Source organism: Pseudophryne corroboree, chromosome 1 (genome assembly GCF_028390025.1).
Source record: "Pseudophryne corroboree isolate aPseCor3 chromosome 1, aPseCor3.hap2, whole genome shotgun sequence".
Classification (NCBI taxonomy): Eukaryota; Metazoa; Chordata; class Amphibia; order Anura; family Myobatrachidae; genus Pseudophryne; species Pseudophryne corroboree.
This window is the reverse complement of record NC_086444.1, coordinates 228,782,376-228,804,944: the sequence shown is the minus strand read 5'-3', so window position 1 is coordinate 228,804,944 and position 22,569 is coordinate 228,782,376. Positions and strand designations below refer to the sequence as shown.

The 22,569-nt window shown below is 45.5% G+C and overlaps 1 long non-coding RNA gene across 1 annotated transcript; it reads right to left on the bottom strand.

Moving 5' to 3' along the window:
- Positions 1-10,797: 10,797 nt before the first annotated feature.
- On the bottom strand, positions 10,798-12,630 carry LOC135053608 (uncharacterized). The gene is made up of 3 exons (XR_010242983.1): positions 12,464-12,630; positions 11,115-11,201; positions 10,798-10,916 (listed from the first exon to the last, which is right to left on the bottom strand). It is a non-coding gene; the product is annotated as an uncharacterized LOC135053608 (long non-coding RNA).
- Between the last annotated feature and the right edge of the window lie 9,939 nt (positions 12,631-22,569).

The following is a 22,569-nucleotide window of genomic DNA, read 5'->3' as shown; positions in this document are numbered from 1 at the left end:
GAATAAAATGAGATGCTACAGTACATGCCTATATTCTGTGAGTGACTGCGGCTCTATGAAATTAAATCAGAAAATTTAAATATGAAATGCATTACTAATGTGTGGCATTACTGTACTGTATGTGTATAAGGTGTACTACAATATTTTCTGGTGTAACATAAGGAAAGGGCACTACTGCATGGTCTAATGCAGTGGTTCTCAAACTTGGTCCTCAGGACCCCACACAGTGCATGTTTTGCAGGTAAACCAGCAAGTGCACAGATGTATTCATTACTAACTGACACATTTTAGAAGGTCCATACAGTAGGTGGAGCTAATTTTTTCACTTGTGATTCTGTGAGACCTGCAAAACCTGCACTGTGTGGGGTCCTGAGGACTGAGTTTGAGAACCTGTGGTCTAATGTAAATAAAGATGAATGTGGTGGGGTGTAATGTGAATAAGGGGCATTACTGTTAGGAGTAATGTGGTACTATGATATGATGTCATGAGAATAAGAGACACCACTGCATGATATAATGTGAATAAAGTTGCAGTACTGTGTTGTGTCATTTCATCTTCGGGTATTATTGTGTTACCATGCCCCTTCCCAGCAAGAACATACTGTACACTGTTTTGGGCTGGCACTAAATGTGCACATTGTTCTTATTTAGATTATAGGGGGTAGGAGCGCCAAAATGGGTGATGGTGCTGGGAAAGGGGTGCAGGGTTAGAGGCGGAACTACGTAGCATCTGTGCAAGAGGGCATCAGCCAAAATCTAGCCTAGGGCATCATGTTGGTCAGGTTTGGCTCTGATAATACTGTATACTGTACTCTTACTGTACTTTGCATTCAATACAGATACTGTTTGCACACAGGTTTTACATGAATCATTGGCAATGCTGCAGGAGTGTCTCATTAGGCAATCTAAAATATACCACGACTATGGGTGGGGATACAGTAGGGAAGTTCTGTCACCATAAGCTGTCTGCTGTGTATAGCATATTTCCATCTGAGATGCATTTGTGTGTTTGTAATAAGAAAAAAACATTTTACTGTACATTTAGTGGATACAGTATTTCTCCCCCATAATGACGTATCATACTGTACAGGTACCCTCATGTACTGTACCGTACCATACTGTAAAATTGAATATTTATTGGAAAAACATCAATATTAATGTAAAAATAAAGTATTACAACATCCGATTCCATGTACTGCACTGATCAAAATGTACAGTACTCTTATTCAGGACTTATAAAACTGAAAATAACTGTTCATACAGTACACATCAATAACATTACTACTGTATAATATTCTACATTAGTTTATGCAATAATCAGACAAAGGCAATTTTATCATTTTTTTTAATAATGCACCAATTTAAAATTTTAAACAGAAAATACAGAACTACATATTTGTGGCTTGACCATTTCTTTCAACTACAACAGGTAATACTTTATACAGGTGATTTATATAATTATTACAATGTTCAGGTGTGAGTACTTCTAGCCAAAATTTCTTTATCCCATCCACCAGTTGCTGTTTTGTTGTTGGCTTTGCAACACTCCTAACGTACCTCTTCAATTGAGCCCACACTAATTCGATTGGGTTCATGTCTGGTGATCTAATTAAAAAAAAAAAAAAAGCGTATAGAAAAAATTAATTACAGTACATTACAGTAAATAGAGAAAATTAAACATACAATATTGTACTGTTTATTAAACAAAATTTTTTTTTACAGTACTAGAGTGCTATCCAAAATTTTACTTGTACACTGTTGAAAGAATACTCACTCTGGTGGTGTGCGTTCCCAATTCATACCTTTCTCTTCCATAAATTTGGCTGAGGCGGAGTGTTTAGGATCATTGTCTTGGAATATCCTATGGTGAGTTGGGTAATATTTATTCACAAATGGCACCATACATTTCTCTACTATTGTTTCTTGGAAATATTTCTTATCCATGATTCCTACAGAAATCAAAAAATGTTGTTCATTAATAAGCAACTCCTTTTATTGTGCAGTTACACGTACTCTACAGTACAACATGTATTTTTACAGAACACAGGCACAGAATAAAGTATAGTACTGTACTGTACCTTCGAAAAATAATAGGGGACCAGCTCCTAATCGTGATATGCCTCCCCATACATGGATTTTCAATGGATGCTTTGGGCGTGGTTTTAAAGAGATATGGTTACGTTTCCTGAATGACATTCTGGAGAACCGCTCAAGGGCAACAGACGATTCATCTGTGAAAATGACATCATCAAATGTTTCACCACTCTCAATCCATCGCCGTGCCTGTTCCACTCTCTTTTCTTTATTCACATCTCTTATCATTGGAGATATCCTGTGAAGAGCCAAAAATAATGAAATCAGATACAGTTATGAAATTACAGATTTACAGATTACTGTATATACAGTAGACTGTATGTGCAGTATACTGTATTATATACCTACTGTATACATTAAACTGTACATACAGTACATTAAGTTACATACAGAGTAATATATATATACATACTGTACATACACACAAACACACACACACAGTATACAGTATGTAATCATCACAATAAGCCGGCAATGCTTCATTGCTGTCTCTGAGTGCCTATACAGTAGGTATCTCTTTTGGGATAGAATACTGTATATACAGTATATACACACACACATACTGTATATAGTATAAAGTACACACTCTGTATAATGATTTATGGCATTATTATATCACGTATCAAGGGATTATTAACAGTGCATTTACTGTATGGTTTATACTGCTTTCAGTATTTTACCTTGTTGCGCCAAAGGTCCATCCCATTTTCCGTCGCATCCTTCTGATGCTGGTGGCCGATATGTCCAGGTCATACTTGGAATGGAGAATTCGTTTTATTTGCAGAGCAGTACGCTCATCATCCTCACGAGTTAGTTCCTCCACAATTTGTTGCACTCTCCTACAGTACAATACAGTATGAAAAATATGAATTCATGAACAGCACAATCACAGTTACAATTGATGAAGTTTTAATTTTATTTCAAAAAAATTGTTTATGGTATAAAGCAAGTCATTTAAACATTACAGTAGTGTACAGTACGTACCATGTGCATTTTGTAGGAAATACAAATCTGGGCGTTGTTCTCTCGAATGCATGATAGCGCACCGTTTCTAAAGTGACTATAATGCCACTTTCCTTGAGCCATGCATGGATCTCTTTGATGGTTTTATTTTCTTTTTTCATGTTGGCGATTATCTTGCTCATCGTTTTGTTGATAGTTACTGGCATGTTGTCCAACTATAATTCCTGTATGGAGAGAAAACATTTGTGAATACTGTAGTCTAAAATTTACACATCTGAAAATGCATAAGAGTTTTATGATAGAAGTTAATACTGTACATGTTTACTATCCAGTACCTGATGTTCAAATTTAAGTATTGTATACTGTACAGTACTGAAAATACAACTTCAGTGTTATGGACTGCAATTAGTTTCCTGTATGAAACAGATACAGTACAGTAAATAACCCTCCTTGGAAGTGCATGGGCCCTGTGAGACTTACAGTAGTGTACAGCATAAGGGTCGACTGACATGATGTACAAGCATTACATACAGTACATGTCAGTACTGTATGTAAATTCTTCAATTATTGCCTAACAACAATGCTGCTTACTGTATATTAAATACTGTAGGCCTAGAAATGTGCATCTCAATATAGTAGTTAAAAACACAGGGGCCTATGTGGATAAGCGAGTTCTATGCACACAAAAAATGGCCACCGACCGTGAACCCCCAGCACGTGGCAGCGCTCGGATATGTAGTGAGATACAGTATGGCATACATTTCACAGTTCAGGGGGCAATGCTGAAGGAGCGTCACAATCCCCTAGCTCAATTACATTGGGATAAGCGAGGTCTACTGTATGCACATTACGGTATACCGAGCTGGATCGCTTAGCAACCTGACAAAATGGCCGCCGACCGTGAACTCCCAGCACGTGGCAGCGCTCGGATATGTAGTGAGATACAATATGGCATACATTTCACAGTTCAGGGGGCAATGCTGAAGGAGCGTCACAATCCCCTAGCTCAATTACATTGGGATAAGCGAGGTCTACTGTATGCACATTACGGTATACCGAGCTGGATCGCTTAGCAACCTGACAAAATGGCCGCCGACCGTGAACTCCCAGCACGTGGCAGCGCTCGGATATGTAGTGAGATACAATATGGCATACATTTCACAGTTCAGGGGGCAATGCTGAAGGAGCGTCACAATCCCCTAGCTCAATTACATTGGGATAAGCGAGGTCTACTGTATGCACATTACGGTATACCGAGCTGGATCGCTTAGCAACCTGACAAAATGGCCGCCGACCGTGAACTCCCAGCACGTGGCAGCGCTCGGATATGTAGTGAGATACAATATGGCATACATTTCACAGTTCAGGGGGCAATGCTGAAGGAGCGTCACAATCCCCTAGCTCAATTACATTGGGATAAGCGAGGTCTATGCACATTACGGTATACCGAGCTGGATCGCTTAGCAACCTGACAACATGGCCGCCGACCGTGAACTCCCAGCACGTGGCAGCGCTCGGATATGTAGTGAGATACAATATGGCATACATTTCACAGTTCAGGGGGCAATGCTGAAGGAGCGTCACAATCCCCTAGCTCAATTACATTGGGATAAGCGAGGTCTACTGTATGCACATTACGGTATACCGAGCTGGATCGCTTAGCAACCTGACAAAATGGCCGCCGACCGTGAACTCCCAGCACGTGGCAGCGCTCGGATATGTAGTGAGATACAATATGGCATACATTTCACAGTTCAGGGGGCAATGCTGAAGGAGCGTCACAATCCCCTAGCTCAATTACATTGGGATAAGCGAGGTCTATGCACATTACGGTATACCGAGCTGGATCGCTTAGCAACCTGACAACATGGCCGCCGACCGTGAACTCCCAGCACGTGGCAGCGCTCGGATATGTAGTGAGAGATGGTATACATTTTAAAATACACCGGGATAAGTTGTACAGGCCATGGAGCAATGCACAGGGACATTCATCATTTACGTACAGTACAGTACTGTATATAAATAATTGTAAACCGTAAATGAAAGAATTACCGGTCAAATACTGTATGACGAAACTGTGTCAATGAGCTGGAACAGTATGGCCTGTGAAGAAGTTTTCGAAGGCAGAAACGGAGAGCAAATTATCAGGAGATTTCTGAAAGGTCGGAGAAGATCCACACAGCAAGTCTGCCTACGAGGAAACAGCTTTGCAAAGTGGGTAGCGGGGCGGTGACTGAGACGCTCTACAATTATTTATATACAGTACTGTACGTAAATGATGAATGTCCCTGTGCATTGCTCCATGGCCTGTACAACTTATCCCGGTGTATTTTAAAATGTATACCATCTCTCACTACATATCCGAGCGCTGCCACGTGCTGGGAGTTCACGGTCGGCGGCCATTTTGTCAGGTTGCTAAGCGATCCAGCTCGGTATACCGTAATGTGCATAGACCTCGCTTATCCCAATGTAATTGAGCTAGGGGATTGTGACGCTCCTTCAGCATTGCCCCCTGAACTGTGAAATGTATGCCATACTGTATCTCACTACATATCCGAGCGCTGCCACGTGCTGGGAGTTCACGGTCGGCGGCCATTTTGTCAGGTTGCTAAGCGATCCAGCTCGGTATACCGTAATGTGCATAGACCTCGCTTATCCCAATGTAATTGAGCTAGGGGATTGTGACGCTCCTTCAGCATTGCCCCCTGAACTGTGAAATGTATGCCATATTGTACAGTATCTCACTACATATCCGAGCGCTGCCACGTGCTGGGAGTTCACGGTCGGCGGCCATTTTGTCAGGTTGCTAAGCGATCCAGCTCGGTATACCGTAATGTGCATAGACCTCGCTTATCCCAATGTAATTGAGCTAGGGGATTGTGACGCTCCTTCAGCATTGCCCCCTGAACTGTGAAATGTATGCCATATTGTATCTCACTACATATCCGAGCGCTGCCACGTGCTGGGAGTTCACGGTCGGCGGCCATTTTGTCAGGTTGCTAAGCGATCCAGCTCGGTATACCGTAATGTGCATACAGTAGACCTCGCTTATCCCAATGTAATTGAGCTAGGGGATTGTGACGCTCCTTCAGCATTGCCCCCTGAACTGTGAAATGTATGCCATATTGTATCTCACTACATATCCGAGCGCTGCCACGTGCTGGGAGTTCACGGTCGGCGGCCATTTTGTCAGGTTGCTAAGCGATCCAGCTCGGTATACCGTAATGTGCATACAGTAGACCTCGCTTATCCCAATGTAATTGAGCTAGAGGATTGTGACGCTCCTTCAGCATTGCCCCCTGAACTGTGAAATGTATGCCATACTGTATCTCACTACATATCCGAGCGCTGCCACGTGCTGGGGGTTAACGGTCGGTGGCCATTTTTTGTGTGCATAGAACTCGCTTATCCACATAGGCCCCTGTGTTTTTAACTACTATATTGAGATGCACATTTCTAGGCCTACAGTATTTAATATACAGTAAGCAGCATTGTTGTTAGGCTTTACGCTACCCACTTTGCAAATCTGTTTCCTCGTAGGCAGACTTGCTGTGTGGATCTTCTCCGACCTTTCAGAAATCTCCTGATAATTTGCTCTCCGTTTCTGCCTTCGAAAACTTCTTCACAGGCCATACTGTTCCAGCTCATTGACACAGTTTCGTCATACAGTATTTGACCGGTAATTCTTTCATTTACGGTTTACAATTATTTATATACAGTACTGTACGTAAATGATGAATGTCCCTGTGCATTGCTCCATGGCCTGTACAACTTATCCCGGTGTATTTTAAAATGTATACCATCTCTCACTACATATCCGAGCGCTGCCACGTGCTGGGAGTTCACGGTCGGCGGCCATGTTGTCAGGTTGCTAAGCGATCCAGCTCGGTATACCGTAATGTGCATAGACCTCGCTTATCCCAATGTAATTGAGCTAGGGGATTGTGACGCTCCTTCAGCATTGCCCCCTGAACTGTGAAATGTATGCCATACTGTATCTCACTACATATCCGAGCGCTGCCACGTGCTGGGGGTTCACGGTCGGTGGCCATTTTTAGTGTGCATAGAACTCGCTTATCCACATAGGCCCCTGTGTTTTTAACTACTATATTGAGATGCACATTTCTAGGCCTACAGTATTTAATATACAGTAAGCAGCATTGTTGTTAGGCAATAATTGAAGAATTTACATACAGTACTGACATGTACTGTATGTAATGCTTGTACATCATGTCAGTCGACCCTTATGCTGTACACTACTGTAAGTCTCACAGGGCCCATGCACTTCCAAGGAGGGTTATTTACTGTACTGTATCTGTTTCATACAGGAAACTAATTGCAGTCCATAACACTAATATTAAGCCCACTCCATTATCCACTCCTCCCCTGTGTATTAAACACCCCCTACCACCCTGGAAGTCATGTACCAGGGCCCCTTCATTCAGCACAATGCCCCCTTCTACAGTTTAGTGTTCTCCTTCCTGCCCCATCTGTGCAGTAAAGGAATAATTAGCAGAAATTATTTCTCCAGGTCCTACTGTACATACTGAGCGAAAGATAGAACCCCCCCTATCCCCCGCGGAGCATCAAAGCTGCCGCTGATAGCTCCCCCCACCCCTTCCGCTGGTGAGTGGGTAGGGGCCCCAGCGGCCTGGACGACCGAGGCCTGGAGGACCGCAGAGGAGGCCTGGAGGACCGCAGAGGAGGCCTGGAGGACCGCAGAGGAGGCCTGGAGGACCGCAGCGGAGGCCTGGAGGACCGCAGCGGACTTGACGAAGTCAGCGGCATGGACGACTGCAGAGGAGGCCTGGAGGACCGCAGAGGAGGCCTGGAGGACCGCAGAGGAGGCCTGGAGGACCGCAGAAGAGACCAGGAGGACCGCAGAGGCCTGGACCACAGCAGCGGACTGGACGAAGTCAGCGACTTGGGCGACCGCAGAGGAGGCCTGGACGACCACAGAGGCCTGGAGGACCGCAGAGGAAACATGGAGGACCGCAGAGGAGGCCTGGAGGACCGCAGAGGAGGCCTGGAGGACCGCAGAAGAGACCTGGAGGACAGCAGAGGAGGCCTGGAGGACCGCAGAGGAGGCCTGGAGGACCGCAGAGGAGGCCTGGAGGACCGCAGAGGAGGCCTGGAGGACCGCAGAAGAGACCTGGAGGACCGCAGAGGAGGCCTGGAGGACCGCAGAGGAGGCCTGGAGGACCGCAGAGGAGGCCTGGAGGACCGCAGAGGCCTGGACCACAGCAGCGGACTGGACGAAGTCAGCGACTTGGACGACCGCAGAGGAGGCCTGGAGGACCGCAGAAGAGACCTGGAGGACCGCAGAAGAGACCAGGAGGACCGCAGAAGAGACCTGGAGGACCGCAGAGGAGGCCTGGAGGACCGCAGAGGAGGCCTGGAGGACAGCAGAGGAGGCCTGGAGGACCGCAGAGGAGGCCTGGAGGACCGCAGAGGAGGCCTGGAGGACCGCAGAGGAGGCCTGGAGGACCGCAGAAGAGACCTGGAGGACAGCAGAGGAGGCCTGGAGGACCGCAGAAGAGACCTGGAGGACCGCAGAGGAGGCCTGGAGGACCGCAGAGGAGGCCTGGAGGACCGCAGAGGCCTGGACCACAGCAGCGGACTGGACGAAGTCAGCGACTTGGACGACCGCAGAGGAGGCCTGGAGGACCGCAGAAGAGACCTGGAGGACCGCAGAAGAGACCAGGAGGACCGCAGAAGAGACCTGGAGGACCGCAGAGGAGGCCTGGAGGACCGCAGAGGAGGCCTGGAGGACCGCAGAGGAGGCCTGGAGGACCGCAGAGGAGGCCTGGACGACCGCAGAGGGCTGGACGACCGCAGAGGCCTGGATTCAAGTGTGCTGTTGCCAGGAACACCAATGATGACCAGCACACCTGCTCACAGGCCACTTCGCAATACATTCGGAGGCTCTCTGAACAATATTGCCCTGGCTGTCATCTCAACTTCCCTGGACGACCATCTGTACAGAGCTTCAAATGGACATATTCAGAAATATGCATATTCTCTGTTCCAGCACCATGTACGGTACGACAAATACTTGACGTGGGCCAATCGTGTGAACTTTGATGGTTCCAAGGGCAAACTTCCGCTGCCCAAAAATCTGGTACATGACATCATGGCTAGGTGTGAACGCCGCGTGAGGATTGGTGATCCAGAAAAGAGGAAGATAAGGGATACCATAAACTCTGTGCTGAGAACGAAGAGGAAAATGACTTGGAAGCTCGACTATGATGAAACCAGATCATTACCTACCTCCTAGCTTCAGCACATCAGCTTCACACAGCTGAAGCTAAAAAATTGTGTCAATGTACCTGTATGACCTGTACATTTTCTGGGGCTGCATGCACTGTGCTGAATCCACTTGGAGCAGCTCGGTTACTCAAAGGGGAGTGCATGAACTTGGCTCACCACATTCCTGGTAATGTAAGGGCCTGTTACAAGTTGCCCCTTTTATTCCTGTTGATTTTTTGGGCGCTGCTGTATCTATCCAGTAGCAGCCGAGTCCATTGTGCTGTGTCCATCTGGGGCCTTGGGCTGCGTTTCCATCCAGGGGCTGCTGTTGTCAGTCCTCTATTCTGGTGTCCGTATGCGACAGTGTTAAAAAGCAAAAGACAAAAACGAAAAATAATTCAAAAAAGCAAAACCTAAAAATAAAGTACAAAAACCATTACCCCGCACCACCACCACAAAAAAATAAATTATAAAAATGTTAAAGTTGATATTGTTACTGTATTTGTGCTGTTACCTTTTGATTAAAGTACCGTACAGTATGTGTGATGTTGGCTTTATTACAATACAGTACAGTATGTGTGATGTTACATGTTCCAAATGATTTTGCCCGTAAATAAAGTGTTTCTTAAAATAAACATGACGTGGTTTCCAATGTTTGTATTCCCAACTTCCTGTACTGTATAAATTAGTACTACTGTATGATGGGAATTCAATTAAGAGTGGTATACTGTATGTAAAACAACTTGGTTAGGCATCTTGCATTTCATATTTTAATAAAAACCACAGGAAACTTCTATTTTTAAAAGTTTATTGAAGAAAAAAAAGGTGTTTTTTTTTAAATAAAGTTTGAAAGTTAATTAAAACAAAAAAGTAGTTTGTTCTTCGTTACATTCTTTTCTTGTGTATATAGATATCTGTGGGGAAAAAAAAAAAAAAGTATTAAAGTAAAGACACTCATGTTCATTTGTTTTCCAAGAAAATTTGTGGAACCACACAGCCCAGCAATAAGTCATGCTGGGCTGTGTGGTTCCACAAAAGGCATGCGGTACAAAGTGAAATAGTGGTGTCAGTGGTCAGCACTTTGACACGCTAACATTTGTGGAACCACACAGCAATGCCTGACACACACAAAATGCCTGACACACACAAAATGCCTGACACACACAAAATGCCTGACACACACAAAATGCCTGACACACACAAAATGCCTGACACACACAAAATGCCTGACACACACATGCTGGAGTGAAAACACATGTTTGCCAAACAGTCGACAGCACATGTCGGCCAGATGGCCGACCAAACTTGCTCCAAATCACCCCAAACTGGCCAGAAAGCACCCCAGCACACTCAGGAGGTACTGTACACCACAGCTAAATTAGGAGAGAATTTCATTACAAACAGCCAGATCTTGCAGATTATCTGCCAGATAATTGTATGGTGTACAGTATGCCTATCTTATACAGTAGAAAAAGATACTATACAATGGAGTACAAGAACAAAAATTTTTATTAAATAAAATTAAATTAATCGCAATAACAAATTAAAAAAGTGGTCCACTAGGAGGTGGACCACCACCCGCAGGAGCTGGATGGCACGCTGCAACTGTTCTGTGGGAAAAAAAGGACAGTATTACAAAACAAATACTGAATACTTTACAGTGTAGTAATGGCAATACAGTACTTTACTCTACAGTATATTAGACAATATTGTTATTTACTGTACAATGTACAGTACTGTATTGTCAGTACAGTAAATCAAACACTACTGTACGCTGTCGAGGTAATTTAAACATTGCTTTAGTTTACCTCTTGTATAAGTGGGCTGCTGCCTGCCCGCTTCTGGGCCAGCCCACCTATCTTGCCCCTGTCTGGGGCCCCCATAAATAATTGGCACTATATTGGAGAAAAAAAAACATTTAGTCACATTCAAATAGTAAACAATTATTACTGTATACTGTAGGTACAGTATTATACTGTATTGCTGGTATTCAAAATATAAAGTACTGTACAAGAGTTTAGCTTCAATAGGTCATAAACAAATTGTCAAAGGAATTAAACACCACAGTACAAATACTGTAGACATTTACTGTATGTATTAGCAGTCATGACATTTCATGACCGCTTCAGAAAAAAGAGGGTTACAGTACTGTAGGTGGTGTTGTAGGGAGTACTATCCATAATAGTGGACTGTACTCAGAGCCAGCCATAAATAATATGATTCCCTAGTCAAGTTTTTGGATGCTGCCCCCTTGCACAGATGCTATTTCCGCCTCTGAGCCTGTACCCCTTTCCCAGCACCATCACCCCTCAACCATAGCAGTCCTCATTTTGGTGCTCCTCCAACTTACTGTACTGTATGTTTAAAATAGCAACAGTGTGCACATTCGGTGTGCATCCCAAAACGGTGCATGTTCTTGCTGGGAAGGGGCAAGGCCACACAGTAATTCCCCAATCTGAAATGACGCCACACAGTACTGCAACTTTATTCACAACATATCATGCAATAGTGTCTCTTTTTCTCGTTACATCATATGATAGTACCACATTACTCCTCAAAGTATTCCCACTTATTCACATTGCATCACATCATATTGCTCTTTGTTCACATTAGACCACACAGTAGTGCCCTTGCTACAGTATATGTTACACAACAAAGTACTGTATACACATAATGCTGCACATTAGTAATGCATTTTGTATGCACAGAATATACTGTAGGCATGCTGCATATCATATTAATCAGCAGAAGCTGCTTGTGCCCCTGGGCATTTGGCAAGTATGCCTATGCCTAGGGCAGGCTCAGACTGGAGATCAGTACGTAATCCCGCTGGACGGGATCCCGGCAGTCAAAATACAGACGCCGGAATCCCGACCACACAATCCCGACATGGGCGGCGAGCGGAAAGCAGCCCCTTGCATGCTTGCTTCGCTCGCCACGCGGTGGGCACGGTGCCTCGCTACGCTCTACACACTATTATATCAGTAGTCAGGAAACGCAGCATGCATTTGTGGAGTGAAGAGGGTGAAAAAGGAGAGAAAGTACAGTTTGTACTGTAAGGTTATGTCAGAGGGTGTGAAGATGATCAGCTCAGTGTTATACATGTTACAGTAAGTTAGAATACAGTACAGTGCATTATGTATTTCTATTTTATTACCAGGTGTCTCCTCCACTGGTTGGCGACGGACTGTAAAAAGATAAAATACAGTACAGTTAGTCATATCAGTTTGACTTAAAATAATGTTGGAGAAAAAAAAATACTGTAATTACAGTACCAACTATTGCTACTGTACAGTATATTTACCAAAAATGTATTCTGGCTCGTCGTCTGTGGGTAAAAGAGAAGAATATTATAAGATACAGTATACAGTAAAAAGTATAGTAATAGTACACTAGTGTCCAGGCCCAGTGCAGAGGCGTCACTAGGGTTGGTGTCACCCGGTGTGGTAACTCATGGTGTCACCCCCCCATGGACCTCCTCCCATATCACACCACACACATCCTTAGTAATGTTTTTGTACTAGTTTTACTTGTAAATCATAATTCCTGTATATCACTGAATGCGATGGCAATAGTAGTGACATAGGACCCTAATCAGGTTGGTTTGCATATTCTGCTAAAAAGCAGTATCTGCAATCGTTTCTGCAGCATGCTGGGGGCTGTCCAGCATGCTAATTGGCATCCAGCGATGCGATCGCAAAATAATTGAGATCCCATCGCTGAAGCAGAAACTAAGGATGACCCCCTGCAGACGTAGCTAGGCTGCGTATTCAGGCGATGAACCGGCAATTTTTGGGTTGTAGTGGGCGCGTGTGATGTCACGTAGCCGCCCCAAAAAAGCTCTGACCCCCTTTTGCAGCTACGCCTGCCCCCAATGCCCGCCGCCAGTGGCGTAATTAGACATTTTAGTGCTGTGTGCAAAATAGGGCATTGGTGCCAACCTGCACGCAAAACAGTGACAGGGCCGCGCAAAAAATATAGGGGCGTGGCTTCATGGGAAGGGGTGTGGCCACAAAATAATAACGATTCATATTACACGGCACAGTAGTCTCCATTATTCAAATTACGCCGCACAGTAGCGCCACTACACCAGGTAGAGCCCCTTTTTACACATTACGGCAGACAGCATCCCCTTTTTACACATTACGGCAGACAGCGTCCCCCTTTTTACACATTACGGCAGACAGCATCCCCCTTTTTACACATTACGGCAGACAGAGTCCCCTTTTTACACATTACGGCAGACAGAATAGATTATACTTACCATTTCTCCTCTGGCTCAGTCAGGCTCCTCGTTGCTGGCAGCTCCGGGTGCAGGGGAGAAGGAAGAGGAGGGAGGGGGAGGAGGGAGGGAGCCGCAGCAGTGCACTGTAATTGCTGGCGGTGCCGCTGCAGCTGTCCATATCCTTCCGCATTGGCTGGCCGCCACTGCTGTGCATGCTGGGATGAGGGAAGCGCATCCCAACATTCACAGCAGCGGCAGCCAGCCTATGTGGAATGAGAGGGACAGCTGCAGCAGCGCTGCCACCAATTACATAGCGCTGCTGCGGCTCCTTCCCTCCACCCCCTCCCTCCTCTTCCTTCTCCGCTGCTCCCGCTGCTGCTCCTCTCCTCCTCAGGCACAGGCGGCTTGTAATGAGTCAACTTGACTCATTACAAGCTGCTGACTTTAGGGAATCGGGGCCGTTGCGCCCTCAGGGCGACTGCGCTGTGTGCCAGGCACACCTGACACACACATAGTTACGGCACTGCCCGCCGCTGTCAATGAAAGTGCAGTCGCATCCTTCAGGGATGCAAACGCGCTTTGATTGCATGCACACTGTTACCGTGGCATATTTTTGCAAAAATCACTCTATTGCGATTATTGCTAAAATGAAATGCGACCAGAATTAGGTCCATAAACAGCTAATGGGCCCTACACATTAGGCGATATAACTGCACGATATGAACGTTCTCGTACGTAGGCACCAGCGATGAACGATGTGCGGCCCCGCACTCGTTCATCATTGGTGCTGGGTCACTTATGCATGCAGGCCAATATGGACAATCTCGTCCATATTAGCATGCACTGCTATGGAGCCGGGTGACGTTATACCACACAGTATGAGCCGAAAATCACATGATAGCACACGGTATGAGCAGAAATTCACATTATAGCACACAGAATTAGCCGAAAATCACATGATGGCACACAGAATGAGCCGAAATTCATATTATAGCACACGGTATGAGCAGAAATTCACATTATAGCACACAGAATGAGCCGAAAATCACATGATAGCACACAGAATGAGCCGAAATTCACATTATAGCACACGGTATGAGCAGAAATTCACATTATAGCACACAGAATGAGCCGAAAATCACATGATGGCACACAGAATGAGCCAAAATCACATGATAGCACACAGAATGAGCCGAAATTCACATTATAGCACACAGAATGAGCAGAAATTCACATTATAGCACACAGTATGAGCCGAAATTCACATTATACAACATACAGTAGATTTAGACAAAATTCACATATGCCACACAGTATGATCCACAACTCAGGGCCAGGGAGATTGGCAGCAGGGACAGTGACAGGGAGAGGGACACAGGGAAGCAGGGTAAGAGTACCTAAGATGAGCAGCGGAGGACGTGGGCGGTGGCAGTGTGCAAAATGTGGCTGGCGCGGGTGAGGAGAATAGCAAGCCGCAAGAGCATCCTCACACTTCTCCCTCCTAGAATCCCGGCGGCGTGATGACGTTCAGACCCGGCCGCGGCGGAGTCCTCCTCTTCCAGCAGGGGGGAGGGGGGGGGTATTGGGATGCGATCAAAACTGAGCCGCGGCGGAGTCTTCTTGTTGCAGGCGGGGGTATATGATTTTGAGTCGGCGGGGGTGCGATCGTAATGCAAATAGAGCACTGCAGTTACGATCGCACCCTCGCCGAATCAAAATCATATACCCCCGCCTGCAACAAAAAGACTCCGCCGCGGCTCAGTTTTGATCGCATCCCCCCCTAGCAGGTGCGAGTGCGGCTCTTGTTTGGTGTCACCCCATTGAAGGGTGACACCGGGGTGCGGGCGGCACCCCCCGCACCCGCCACTGCCGGTAGCAGAGGTACAGATGGGGAAAGGAGCAGAGACAGACAGGAACACATGGAGGGGGAGAGGAGCACACGGCGCATGGGGGCAGAGTCACAGAGGGGGGAAAGGGGGGGGGGGAGTATCAGAGACACAGATGGGGAAAGTACCAAAGATATACAGACTGTACAGATATAGGAAAGTGAGCGAGGCACTTATGGGAAAGGGAACTGCGGCATAGAAGGGTTGAGGGGCAGAGGCACAGACGGAGGGGTGACAAAAACACAGCTGATATAGGTGAAAGGTTCACTTGGGTAAGTAGGAGCAGAGGCACACATGGGGATATAGGGAAAGAGTAACACATGGGTATACAGGGGAAGGAGGCACACATGGGGATACAGGGGAAAGAGGCACACATGGAGATACAGGGGAAAGAGGCACACATGGAGATACAGGGGAACACCTGGGGATTCAGGGGAAAGAGGCACACCTGGGGATACAGGGGAAAGAGGCACACATGGAGATACAGGGGAAAGAGGCACACATGGAGATACAGGGGAACACCTGGGGATTCAGGGGAAAGAGGCACACCTGGGGATACAGGGGAAAGAGGCACACCTGGGGATACAGGGGAAAGAGGCACACATGTGGATACAGGGGAAAGAGGCACACCTGGGGATACAGGGGAAAGAGGCACACCTGGGAATGTAGGGGAAGGAAGCATACCTGGGAAACTTGTGAGAGCTAGAAGAAGCAGGAGAAGGAGGAGAACAGAGGAGCAGCAGGAGACCTGGGGGCGGGGCAACATGCAGTGCAGTAAATATAACTGAAGAGAGGAAGGAAACTACTGAGCTAGTCGGGACTCGGGAGAGATTTAAGTGAATGCCCTGAGAGGCTGCTGCGACTGGAGAGCGGGGGAGGGGGGCACACAACCCCCATGCTGGTAACTACAACCTGCATGTAAAGATAAAATGCTGCCAGTGGGGGCCACTAGCACTGATGATCCCAGCCCTGGGCTGCTTCCTCCTCACAGACATCTGCCTGCCTGCAGCCGCGATCATCAGCACCAGCATGGCCCCTGTACACAGTGACACTGTACTTCCCCCACACTTCTCAGCTGTACCTGCCGCCGGCCACTTCAATCAATCCTGCCCCTCAGCAATGCCAGCATTCGCCAGCTTGTAAATAGCTGCCCTCCGCCTTGCCCCACATAGCGCTGATGGGAGCCGCGCCTCTGAGGGGAGGGGACTCGGAGTGAAGAGTCTGAAGATCCGGCCAGGGGGATCGTGCTGACAGTCAGTGCCCCGTCCTGTGCTGTCATCTAGCTTGCCGCTGCCTGTCAGCTGTTGACAGGCGCAGAAAGCAGCGGAGCGCAGGGTGAGCTCCTATTGAGCCTGCAGCGCTTAGTGCCGGGGAAGAGGAGGTGTGGACGTCGCTGCTGACATGTCTATGTCAGTTCTTTTGATGGGATTAGGGTGCGGCTGGGAGTGCAGGGCTCTATTTGGTGTCACCCTATTGAAGGGTTACACCCGGGTGCGGGCCGCACCCCCCGCACCCCCCTCATGACGCCACTGGCCCAGTGTCAGGTGGGTAAAAAAAGGTATGCTTGTGACAGGCATGGTGATTCTAAGGGACCCCACCGAGACCATCAGAAAATTTGTGAGTGACCCGTATGCCGGTGATTATGACTAGAATAAGGTACTGTAGCAACTCTTTTTTCTTTTGAATTATGTATACTGTACAGTACTGTATGTGCATATTGTACAGTACACTTAAAATATTTAGCAGTTACTGTAGTGGTAATTTTTGGGATGACAGTATTAGCATACTGTAAGCATCCAACTGAGGCCCCCAAACAGATGCCGCCACTAGGTACAGTACGTGCCTCTCGTGCCTAATGGGAAATTCATCACTGACAGTATCTAGAGAGATGAATGGAGAGACAGTGACAAGGGGTGAGAGAGAGAGAGAGAGAGAGAGAAATTGAGTAAGATGGGTGTTTTTTTTAGAACAGGGTGTTGTCCATACAGTAGCAACCAATCAAATATTACCTACTGTACTGTATTATCGTCTGTAAGTGTAACTAGATACTGTAAATGTTAATGTGGGATGTGATCGGTTGCTACTGTATGGGCAATATCACCAGTTCAAACAAAAACAATTTTCATCCGATTTCTACGCATTTGCCAGAAAAATCTGATGAAAAGTGCTACTCTGATGGCATCAGATCAATGTCAGTAATAATTCTTACCACTAAATGCAGCAGCATCATCATCATCCTCCTCCTCCTCCATGGCCTGTTCCAGTGTAGGGCCTGTGAAAAAAAACATTAATGTGAAAAAAAAAAAGGTTCATTCCAGGAAATACACATACCCTCCAACATGACCCGCCCCACTAGGTACAAAATGCTCTGGTTCTGGACTTCCCTCTTAATTTATTATTGCCATCACCTGTGAAGAAACAGCTTTCTTATCATATAACTAGTTCAACACAGGTGATGGAAATCATAAATTAAGAGGGAAGTCTAGAAACAGAGCAGTGCGGCGGGTCATGTTGGAGGGTCTGCATACAGAAACATAGAATTTGATGACAAATACTGTAAGAACCACTTTGCCCATCTAATCTGCCTCTTTTTTTTAACCTTTTTTTTACATCAAACCTTATAACAATTTTCCCCAAACATCACATGATGCAAAGATAAATAAATAAAAAAAGAGAGTAGATTTCGCACACAGAGACGAGAATGTCGAGGCCAGAATCAGGGGGTAGTGGAGGAGGGTTAGGATACCGTACCTCACCCTGTTGGGATTGCTGCAATCAGGATGCCACTGTCGGTCACCTGACCGCTAGAATCCTGACTGCTGGTCACGCAAACCCAACCCATTGGTTTAACACAATGTACAGTACAGTACAATACTGCAGTTTACTTACCAAGTTGGGGAGAGGGTTTTTCATCCTCATCCTCACTGTCAATAATTACTGAGTTGAAAATAAAAAAATATTATAAACAAAATACAGTAGAGTACAGTTACTACAAAATTGCACAGTAGTACAGTGCTACAGGAGGCAGAGATATATTCATAATACAGTAGGAGCAGAATGACTGTCCAGCGGTAGGGGACATACAGTACTGTATTTAAAAGACCTGCTGTCTGGATCCCGGCATTCAGAATGCAGAGTGTGGATTCAGAGTATGATTGGAGGGTTAGGCTAGTGGAGGGTGGGTCGGATGCACAATTTTGGGCACCATAATACAAAATGGATATCGTGGAACTACAAAAGGTTTAGAGGCGGGCGACCAAAGTGATGAAGTGGATTGAGAAGATGGAATACAAGGAAAGGCAGGCTAGGCATGTTTACATTGGAAAAGAGGAGATTAAGAGGGGACATGATTAACCTTTACAAATATACTGTATACAGTAAGGGGACAATACACAGGAACGGTTTTTGATAAGATGGACACAGAGGACACGTGCACAGTAACTCTTGTTGAAGTAGAGGCGATTTCGCACAGAGGCGAAAAGGGGTCTTCACAGTGAGGGAAATACTGTACAGTACATGTTTGGAATTCCCTGCCTGAAAAGTAATAAAAGTGGACTTGGTCAATACTTTTAAGAATGGGCTTGAGAAAATCCTACTGTACTTACTATAATCTGGCTCCTCTTCCCCCGAATCAATGGGAATGAGCTCCTCCTCTGTATCAATTACGAGGCGGTCTGTGTGTAAAAGATGACAAGTATTGTAAAATACAAAAATTACAGTAATACTGTAGGAAACTAGTGTGTCTGTAACAAAAAGTAATTATTACCACTTCCGGAGCTCTCGGATGCAGCAGCAGGTGGTGGTGGTGGTGGTGTTGGTACTGTGGGAAAAAAAATAACAGTACTGTAAGTGAAGCTGTCAATTTGAAACATGTACTGTACAGTATCCAGGACACATGTACAGTAGTGTAACAACGATGACAGTAGCACCAGAATTCTCGTTACACAATACCTGGCAGCGCAGCAGGTGGTGGTGGTGGTGGTGGTACTGTGGGAAAAAAAATAACAGTACTGTAAGTGAAGCTGTCAATTTGAAACATGTACTGTACAGTATCCAGGACACATGTACAGTAGTGTAACGATGACAGTCACACCAGAATTCTCGTTACACAATACCTGGCAGCGCAGCAGGTGGTGGTGGTGGTGGTGGTGGTGGTGGTGGTACTGTGGGAAAAAAAATAACAGTACTGTAAGTGAAGCTGTCAATTTGAAACATGTACTGCACAGTATCCAGGACACATGTACAGTAGTGTAACAACGATGACAGTAGCACCAGAATTCTCGTTACACAATACCTGGCAGCGCAGCAGGTGGTGGTGGTGGTGGTACTGTGGGAAAAAAAATAACAGTACTGTAAGTGAAGCTGTCAATTTGAAACATGTACTGCACAGTATCCAGGACACATGTACAGTAGTGTAACAACGATGACAGTAGCACCAGAATTCTCGTTACACAATACCTGGCAGCGCAGCAGGTGGTGGTGGTGGTGGTGGTACTGTGGGAAAAAAAATAACAGTACTGTAAGTGAAGCTGTCAATTTGAAACATGTACTGTACAGTATCCAGGACACATGTACAGTAGTGTAACGATGACAGTCACACCAGAATTCTCGTTACACAATACCTGGCAGCGCAGCAGGTGGTGGTGGTGGTGGTGGTGGTGGTGGTGGTACTGTGGGAAAAAAAATAACAGTACTGTAAGTGAAGCTGTCAATTTGAAACATGTACTGCACAGTATCCAGGACACATGTACAGTAGTGTAACAACGATGACAGTAGCACCAGAATTCTCGTTACACAATACCTGGCAGCGCAGCAGGTGGTGGTGGTGGTGGTACTGTGGGAAAAAAAATAACAGTACTGTAAGTGAAGCTGTCAATTTGAAACATGTACTGCACAGTATCCAGGACACATGTACAGTAGTGTAACAACGATGACAGTAGCACCAGAATTCTCGTTACACAATACCTGGCAGCGCAGCAGGTGGTGGTGGTGGTGGTGGTACTGTGGGAAAAAAAATAACAGTACTGTAAGTGAAGCTGTCAATTTGAAACATGTACTGTACAGTATCCAGGACACATGTACAGTAGTGTAACGATGACAGTCACACCAGAATTCTCGTTACACAATACCTGGCAGCGCAGCAGGTGGTGGTGGTGGTGGTGGTGGTGGTGGTGGTACTGTGGGAAAAAAAATAACAGTACTGTAAGTGAAGCTGTCAATTTGAAACATGTACTGCACAGTATCCAGGACACATGTACAGTAGTGTAACAACGATGACAGTAGCACCAGAATTCTCGTTACACAATACCTGGCAGCGCAGCAGGTGGTGGTGGTGGTGGTACTGTGGGAAAAAAAATAACAGTACTGTAAGTGAAGCTGTCAATTTGAAACATGTACTGCACAGTATCCAGGACCAAAAAGGGGTCCGGCCAATAAACAATCTGCATCAGAGAAGCAAGATACAGTATGCTTAAAGTATACAGTACTATATACTAGATCGCCAACAAACGTAAATTAACAAACAACTATCACTGGAATTTACCATCCTCATCCCGTAGCGAAGCACGGGTATTCAGCTATCTACAATGTTATTTATACTTTGTGTTTAATATTTACATTTAGTTTTGTAAACAGACATTCTTAACATTAACGGATTGCAGCGAGTTATCTGTGATGGTCAGGACAGGGGGTTGGGACTATAGAAATCACTATGTACTGTACACTACTGTATTTGACAATACTTACCAGCTTGGCGGCGCCTGTCCCGCCTCCTGTGACGTCGTGCTACCAGCCCTGTAAAAATATATATACAGTATAATGGCAGCATACTGTACAGCCAATGAAATTCAACATTGACAGCATCTTTATGACATCACAATAAATGGAATTGTTCATTCTAGTACCCTGCACCTAATCACTCAGGAGGGCATAGTGTACTGTACTGTCTTCAAAACTTAAGGGGCACATTTCTAAATGTGACATACAGTACACTTACAGTATCGCTACAGTACAGTAGGTCCAGGGTATTAGACAGAACACTACCTTTATAGACATTGTAACACACATAAGCATTGCCCTTATAAACATTATGACACACATCAGCATGCAGCCCTCCCACCCTTAACCATCTCAGTACTGTTCATTACTGTACATTACAAATTGATTTCATGACAGATGATGCAGTACTCACCTGAATTCATCTTATTCACGTCATGTCACAGTAGTGCAGTTTATTCACGTCACATTACTGTCCTTGATTCCCGTTGTGTCACACAGTAGAGCACCGTATTCACGTCACAGTACTGTCCTTGATTCACGTTGTGTCACACAGTAGAGCACCTTATTCACGTCACAGTACTGTCCTTGATTCACGTTGTGTCACACAGTAGAGCACCGTATTCACGTCACAGTACTGTCCTTGATTCACGTTGTGTCACACAGTAGAGCACCTTATTCACGTTACTGTACGTCACAGTAGTGCAGTAGTATATCCACATTACGTCACAAAGTAGAGATCTGCCAGTCATGAACCTTATGCAAGAGTAATGCACGTCAGAACACATTAGGCCACTGTAACATCCCTTAGAATAATTTCTGCCAAAGTAACATCCCTTAGAACACTGTACTATCTGAAACACAAATTTCGGCACACTGCAATTAAACCACACAATGCACTGCACGACTGCGTGATATGACAAACTGCACATTTCCCTGCAAAATATGATACAATGTACACTACACAAAAAACTGCAATTACCACATGTGTATACAGTACACTGCACGACAGTGCTGGCCCTAGCCAGGTACAGATACAGCCGCAGTCACGCAAAATATAGGCATGCCGCATATCATTTTAATCAGCAGAAGCTGCTGGTGCCCCTAAGCATAGCAAATGCCCTAGGCATTTGCCTACTGTAGTTTGCCTATGCCTAAGGCCGGCTCTGCTGCACGATGTGATTCACTATGTATTACAATCACTGCACAATACCATATTCTGAATGTACACTGCATGACACGCTGCAATTACGCAGCACGATACACTGTGATACATTGCATATACTGTACACTGCATGATACTGTACACTGCACAATCGTAGACCACCTGGATTGTAAAGAACTACTGTATATACACAAGTTTAAAAAAATAACAAT